At 42.8% G+C, this 7715-nt stretch overlaps 1 non-coding gene across 1 annotated transcript; it reads left to right on the top strand.

Moving 5' to 3' along the window:
• The first annotated feature begins 7268 nt into the window (after nt 1-7268).
• On the top strand, nt 7269-7431 carry LOC115872066. The gene has a single exon (XR_004047629.1). It is a non-coding gene; the product is annotated as a U1 spliceosomal RNA (small nuclear RNA).
• The last annotated feature ends 284 nt before the right edge of the window (nt 7432-7715 follow it).

The raw sequence follows: 7715 nt of genomic DNA, 5'->3' as shown, positions 1-7715 counted from the left end.
CTCCGGGACGTTCTGCAGCTAGCCCCTCGGCGGGGGTGGGGGGCAAGCCTAGAGGCCCTTCAGCCTTGGGCAAGTCCTGGGAAAGGCAAGGGTCAGCGCCTGTCTACCTTTGACGTGATGGGGTCCCTGAAATGTAGTGAGGAGAATAATAGTCCGGGAAGAGGGGGCGCTAGAAAGCTGCCTGGGGGCAATTGCCTGCATAGAGTGGGCATGTTCTCAAGGTTTCCTCCTCCCCTAGATAAAAAAATGTTTGCCTAAGAATATGTTTAAAAATGCATTTAATTGTTAAGAGGCGGAGGAAAGTATACTGAATGGTAAAATGTGCTGGGGGGGGGGGGCGTTCTAGGGATTCATTCATTTAATTTCACACTGAGCTGAGTAGAGATGCTTGCAAATTAAGAACTAAAAGACATAAAAAAGAACATTGTACATCATGTGTCTGAACAAGGTGTATTGACTGGCAGTGGGGGCCATGTTAATCGGCATGTTATTCAGGCGTGTTAGAGGTTCAGAGACCGGAGCCCCAGCTTCTCCCTCTAGTGGGGCCTTTGATTCACTGTGGCATTGAGGACAATACCTTGCTTGACCCAGGCCCTGGTTTCCTCACACTGAAGTTTGCTCACCCAAACTTACTCACTGGGTGAGGTGAGGATTAGTTGGCGAAGGTGTTAAAAAGCTCTGTAGATACAGTAATTATTACTCATGGTTCCAGTTACTTTATCCTACAATGAAATAAATTGCCATAAATGGGGCAGGTTTAAATGGCCTGACCTATCTATATCTGGAAAGTGTCACTAAAATGAGGTGAACCAAAGAATTCTGACCATATATAGTAACTCTGTTCCCACAGGGATAAGAAGAACAGGCACTGGGGCTTGTCAGATGCCACTGATGGAGTTTGGGGGTGTGAAGATTATCAGTTTAGAATTCCAGTCACCATTGATGTCGCCAACAACATCAGTTCAGATCTGCAGAAAGCAGAAGAGTTTAAGCTAAGAGATAGTGGGTGCCTGATACGGTTCTTTATTGGTGTTCTCATCACACACAAAAACAGTGAGGTAAAATAATGTTCTCTCACCCTGTGTCACAGAAGTATTTTCACATGATAAGCGATGGTTTTAAGATATGTCCACAAATTCCTTGAAACTTCTTTCAGCAAGACTCCCTCTTTCAACTCACTGCCACTGAGTGGATCTGACTCATAGCAACTCTATAAAAACCAAAGTAACTGCCACTGAGTCCATTCTGACTTATAGTGAGCCTATGGGACAGGTTAAAACTGCCCCTGTGAGTTGCCGAGACTAACTTGTTAGGAAGTAGAAAGCTTTGGCTTTCTCCCAAGGAGTGACTGGTGGTTTTGAACTGCTGATCTTGCAGTTAGCAGCCCAAATTGCAGTTAGCAGCCCAAAAGGTAACCACCACACCACCAGGGCTCTTAGCAACCCTAAACCCAAACCAAACTCACTACCGTTGAGTCAATGCCAATTCATGGCAACCCTATATAGGACAGCGTAAAAGTAAGGCTACACTACTTCCTTGGCTAGATCATAAAGATGCCGCTTCCTTCGGCATCTCTTTCTTCGGAAACTCACCTTTGTAACCCAACCACCATACATGGAAGGCCAGGTATGTGTTCTAGCTGATTGCTCCTGCTGAGGACTCAGCTGATGGCCTGCACCAACCGAATGGGTGATCCTTAAGATGACTCCAGCTCTACCCACTGCTGAACGACATCACAGCACATGTGAGACCTAGAGAGAAATCAGTCTAACGGAGCTGTCTCAGTCCCCAGAAATCAAAGGGGATGACAATAAGAATACAAGATTAACCCTGGGAGTCATTAAATAGCAACAGATACCTAGAGCAGTGCAGCATTGGGATTTAAACAAACCATGTAGAACGAGTCTACAGTCCCCACCCTAAACTGCCAAGTGCATGTCCTCAAACGCTCACCTAGCACAGTGAGAACCCTGAAAATTCCAGTCTTGACAACAGACTACAAATGGACCTGCTACCTGGCCACATGTTGTAGACTCGTGTTTCTACTTTGTCCGTCTGCTTTTAGGCTCCCAAGGAACCGCTTGTAATAGTTGGGGGGTAACAGACCCCCTGACTTCTGCCATCCAATCCAGATTAGCAAAAGGAACAGAAATTCAGAGGGCAAGTTTACAAATAAAAAATGTAAATAATTGGATTGAAGAGTGAGGGAATTTTATAATCTTTTGATCTTGGAAGACGGCCAAGTTTTCATAAACAGTAATTTTATGAAATTTTAGGACAAATACATGCTAAACAGAAGTTTTGAAAGAGCTGCTAAGGGGGAGGCTTCGGGGTTTCTCCATCAACCAGAAAACCATACTCACTGCCGTTGAGTCAATTCTGACTCGTCGCAAACTAGGGATTTGATCCTGTGGGTTTCTGAGACTGTAACTCTTTACACAAATAGAGAGCCTCGTCTTTCTCCAGAGGAGAGGCTATGGTTTTTGAACTGTTGACCTTGCAGTTAACAGTCCAATGTATAACCCCCATGCCAAAGTGATTTTAAAACAGCATTATTTCAGAATAGTATTACCTCTAAGAAACTAGAACATGCTACTAAGACAGTCTCATCTTTCTCCTGAAGAGCAGTTGGTAGATTCAAACTGTTGACATTGTGGTTAGCAACACAATACAAAACCTACTACCCTAACAAAGCCTTTCTGCCTAATGTGAGTAAATGAAGACCTGGGAATATGCAAACAGAGACCTCGTATAGTGGTGACACTTGAAGTGTTCTCCCTGTTGTTAAGCAAAATCAAAAAGAAAATGTTTTTTTACAAAAAGGAAAAAAAAGAGCATATCCGAATAAGCAGTAAGAAAAGAAAATGAATCAAAAAGCCATTAGGTAGCCAAAAATATTTCCAAAATAAAGCTGTGCTTCTTTTTAAAAAAAATACCGTGAACCTGAAAACTAGACCTGTTGCCATTGAGTTAATTCCAATCCATAGTGACTCTATTGGACAGAGCAGAACTGGCCCAAGAGTTTCCAAGGCTGCAAATCCTTTTCTTTTTTTTTTTAAATCGTTTTATTAGGGGCTCATACAACTCTTATCACAATCCATACATACATCAATTGTGTAAAGCACAGTTGTATATTCATTGTCCTCATCATTCTCAAAACATTTGCTCTCCTCTTAAGCCCCTGGGATCAGCTCATTTTTCCCCTCCCTCCCCACTCTCTCCTCCCTCATGAACCCTTGATAATTTATAAATTATTATTTTGTCATATCTTGCCCTGTCCGATGTCTCCCTTCACCCACTTTTCTGCTGTCCGTCCCCCAGGGAGGAGGTCACATGTAGATCCTTGTAATCGGTTCACCCCTTCCAACCCACCCTCCTCTACCCTCCCGATATCGCCACTCACACCACTGGTCCTGACAGGATCATCTGCCCTGGATTCCCTGTGTTTCCAGTTCCTATCTGTACCAGTGTACATCCTCTGGTCCAGCCAGACTTGCAAGGTAGAGTTGGGATCATGATAAGTGGGGGTGGGAGGGTAGGGAAGGAAGCATTTAGGAACTAGAGGAAAGTTGTATGTTTCATCGTTGCTACATCGCACCCTGACTGGCTTGTCTCCTCCCCGAGACCATTCTGTAAGGGGATGTCCAGTGGCCTACAAATGGGCTTTGAGTCTCCACTCCGCACTCCTCGCGCCTCCCCCCCCTCATTCACTATGGTAAGATTTTTTGTTCTGATGATGCCTGATACCTGATCCCTTTGACAAGGCTGTAAATCTTACAGAAGCAGACTGCCACATTGTTCTCCTGTGAGGTGGCTAATGGATTCGAACCACTGACCTTTGGGTTAGCTTGGGCACTTAAAAGAGGGCTTCTACCATTAACCTAATTTTCATAAATGTCAAAATCTAACTCCTGAAGACATACCATGAAACTTTAAAATGTAATTCCTTTCCAACATCAACTAATCCATCAACCAATCAACAACTTCTCAGCTTCGAAGGGACAAATTAACCAAAAACAAATTCGCTACCACCAAGTCTATTCTGACTCATTGCAACCCCGTGGGTTCCAGACTGAAACTATTTACAGGAGTAGAAAGCACAATCTTTCTTCTAAGGAACTGCTTGGGGTTTTGAACTGCTGACCATGAGGATCATAGCCAACGCGTAACCACTACACCACCAGGGCTCCACGGGGCAAATTGAAGTGCTTCTGTTTTCAAGAATAGTTAATAAATCCAAAGGCAGTATATCTGGGAGAAACAAAGTATACAGAAGTAGAAAGACTATATTAAGATGTTTAGGGTACAAAAAGTAGAAAGACTATATTAAGATGTTTAGGGTACAAAAATAAATTACCCAATTACAGGAGTAAAGGAATATAAGAAGTATGTTTTATCTCAAAACATTTAATGATTTAAATTAAAACAAGTAAAAATCTTGCCATCTTTGTGGAAAAATATAGAAGCATATCTTTATATGTCTCAAAAGGAGAATCAGCTCCAAGCATTTTGGATTTTATTTCTCTCTGCTGTTTTTATTTGCTCCCTTTTTAAAACTCTTTAAGATGTTTGACATTGAGGAAGAAAATATCCAAACAGCCATATGAGCAGCAAAAAAGGCCTCATTTTGTTGTAGCAGAACTTCCAGTGAGCTGTAAGCTGCCTTAGAATTTCCCACAGGCTAGCTTTCAAGTCAGAGGCTATTGCTCCTCAAAAACAAACTAAAACAACTGCCACCGAATCAGTTATTCTGACTCAGAGACCCTCATAGAACCCTCGTAGAATTGCCCTTAGACTTGTAATTGCCCTAAGACTAACTCTTTAGGAGAACAGTAATCCTCTTCTTTCTCCCAAACTACTGTGCCACTCCATCCCCTCTAAAATCAATGACTTCCCATCCCCAGTACTCAACCTCCCATTTGGGGGTTAAGTAATTCCGTGCAACTTTTCACAGAACTCATGAACTATCTCACTGCCATCAAGCTGATTTCGACTAGAGGACACAGTAGAACTGCCCCTGTGGGTCAGCAGTTCAAACCCCCAACCCTTCAATGGGAGAAAGATAAGACTTTCTACTCCTGTAAAGAGTTACAGTCTCAGAAACCCACAGGGGCAGTTCTACTCTATGCTACGGGGTTTCTATGAGTAAAACCTGGCTCGATGGCAGATGACAGGGAGTTGGGTTCTGAATGGGTTGAGGGCAGCCCAGTTCTAAAATTCTCAGTTGTTTTCTTTGTGTCCTAGGAGCCCTGTCGTGGGTACAGGTTGGGTTGCTGGCCATAAGGTCAGCATTTCACACTCACCAGCTGCTTGAGCATAAAATAGTGAGGTTTTCTGCTCCTCTAAAGATGGATCATCTCTGAAACCCACAGGGGCAGGTCTTCCCGCTCTGTCCGATACGGTTGCTCTGAGTCAGAATCAGTTCCATAGCAATGAGTTGGTTTGTTGGTTTTTTAATTTGGTGGTACTGGTCAGGGGTTGGCAGACATGGCCTGGAGGCCAAGTCTGGACCACCCCCTCATCTGGATAGCCCACAAGCTAGAAATGGGTTCTGCATTTTAAAGGATTGCAGGTGGGGGGTGGGGGTGGGTGATAAACCAATAGTAATCTTTCATGCTATATAAAAATCATAGGAAATTGAGATTTCAGTGTCTCTCCATAAAGTTTTGCAGCACAGCCAGGCCGGTTCGTTACGCGCAGTAGGCCTAATGTCATGCTGTATCTGATCGCCTGGCTGAAAAACCCAATGCTGTTTCTGTCTAACCTTTCACAAAGGCTTGACCCTTGACTCGGTGTCTCTTTTACCTCTATTTTTTTTTTAATTACTTTGAAGGAGACCTGGTGTCATAGTGGTTGGTTATGTGTTGGACCACTAACTGCAAGGTCAGCGGTTCCAAACCACCAGCCACTCCATCGGAGAAAGACTAGGCTTTTGCCTCCTATTAAAAAAATTACAATCTCAGAAACCCACAGGAGCAATCCACCCCGTCCTATAGGATTTCTATGAGTCAGAATCAACTTGATGGCAGTGAGTGAGTGAGTGTGATGTGAGCTGTGGGTTAGGTATTGGGCTGCCACTAACTACAGTTATTGGTTCAAACCCACCAGGGGCTCTGGGGGAAAAGGCTGGAAAACCTGGAAACCAGACATAGGGTCACTATGAGTCAGAACTGACTCAACGGCAATGGGTTTGGTTTGGTTTGAGATTTTATTTATCTGTTACAAAACAGTTCTCGTCTACTTCTGAAAGGCAACTGGAATTGAAACCTGGAGAGTCAATCCTGGTAACATCTTCGCTAGCCATCCTCTCCGTATCTGTTCATTTGCTCCAGCTGATGAAATCTTTCTGGGCATTCTCCTGTAACTATTTGGCCCCTCCAACCAGAAGGTAGGTCTCTAGGTAAAATGCATACCTCAGTGGGAAAACACCACGCCCAGGACAATAAGAACCATCTTTGAGAGCTTTCTGAATCCTTGGAAGTGAGGTCACTTAGTTAACCTTCACAACAGCCGGGGAGGATTTTGTTGTTACCTCGCTTGATAGAGGATGGATCCAGGCAGTTGGGTTTCAGGGCTCAAGGCTATGTTTCCTCTCACTTCTTTCATCTTGCCTTCCTTCTGTGTCTCTCTTTCTTCTTTCAAAAAATTGTGTCTTATTTCCTTGTATCTTTTGTTTGAGAATGGTGCTCCTTGGTCAGATGGAGACGGATCGGGCCAGGAGCTGAACTCACCTCTGTGTTAGAATAATCAGCCCTTTGAGATCACCGGGAAGCATGCACCCAGGGGCAAAGTCCAGAGGGTTGGGAAAGGAGGAGGCCTAGAAACCAGACCCACAGGGAGAAAGTAAGATAGATGACGGTGCATTGTGAGGATTGTAATGGATGAGTTGAGTCAAAATATGAATGGATTGTTAAATGTAAATTATGATCTGCTCTGTAAACTTTCACCTAATTTATAATAAGTTTTTTAAAAAAGAATATGGTAAGTGCTGAATGAATATCTTTTAGTTTTGAAAAAAAGCATAACAAAACTCTCTTATATATTGAAAGAATGCTTAATGGTTAAAGTGCTACTTGAAATTCAGATTAGGTACTATGAAATATAATTCTATCACACTGTCAGCATTCAGGACTCAGCATTAAAAACACAACTCTTATTGTAAGTACTTTAAAAACCATAGATAAATGACAAGAATATTGAAGGATAAAAGACTGATGAAACTTCTCTCAGGTAGGAAATTTTACTAATGCTTTTAAAAGATAACTAGAATACTTACCTGGCAGGGGAGATACCGTGATCACGAAGGTGGTTTCCCAGGGCGAGGCTCATCCGTTGCACTCCGGATGTGCTGACCCCTGTGATTTCCCCAAATGTGGGAAACTCGACTGCATAATTTGTGCTAGTGGGGGACTGCGTTCTCGCTCTCCCCTGAAAAAGAAGAAAGAAAAGAAAACGAAAATAGAGAAAAGATGACTAGAAAGGAATTCGAAAAGCTCACAAATAGGGTACCTCATAGGTACTAGACTATTGGGAAATAAAAATAAAAAAAACAACTGTTCTTTCAAAAAGTAGAACAATGTAATTGAGATCTAAAATCCCACAGAAAATGCTATGGGTAATTTTCCTTCCTGAAAAAATGCATTTGTCTGTAGCTCAAAATACTCTGATCCCTTAAATAAATTATAGACCCATTGCCAGGAAATTTAAATTGCTTG

This window comes from Echinops telfairi, unplaced genomic scaffold (assembly GCF_000313985.2).
Source record: "Echinops telfairi isolate 266 unplaced genomic scaffold, ASM31398v2 ScPeMD7_3;HRSCAF=10, whole genome shotgun sequence".
NCBI lineage: Eukaryota > Metazoa > Chordata > Mammalia > Afrosoricida > Tenrecidae > Echinops > Echinops telfairi.
The sequence above is the reverse complement of the archived record's forward strand: the minus strand, read 5'-3'. Positions and strand labels throughout refer to the sequence as shown.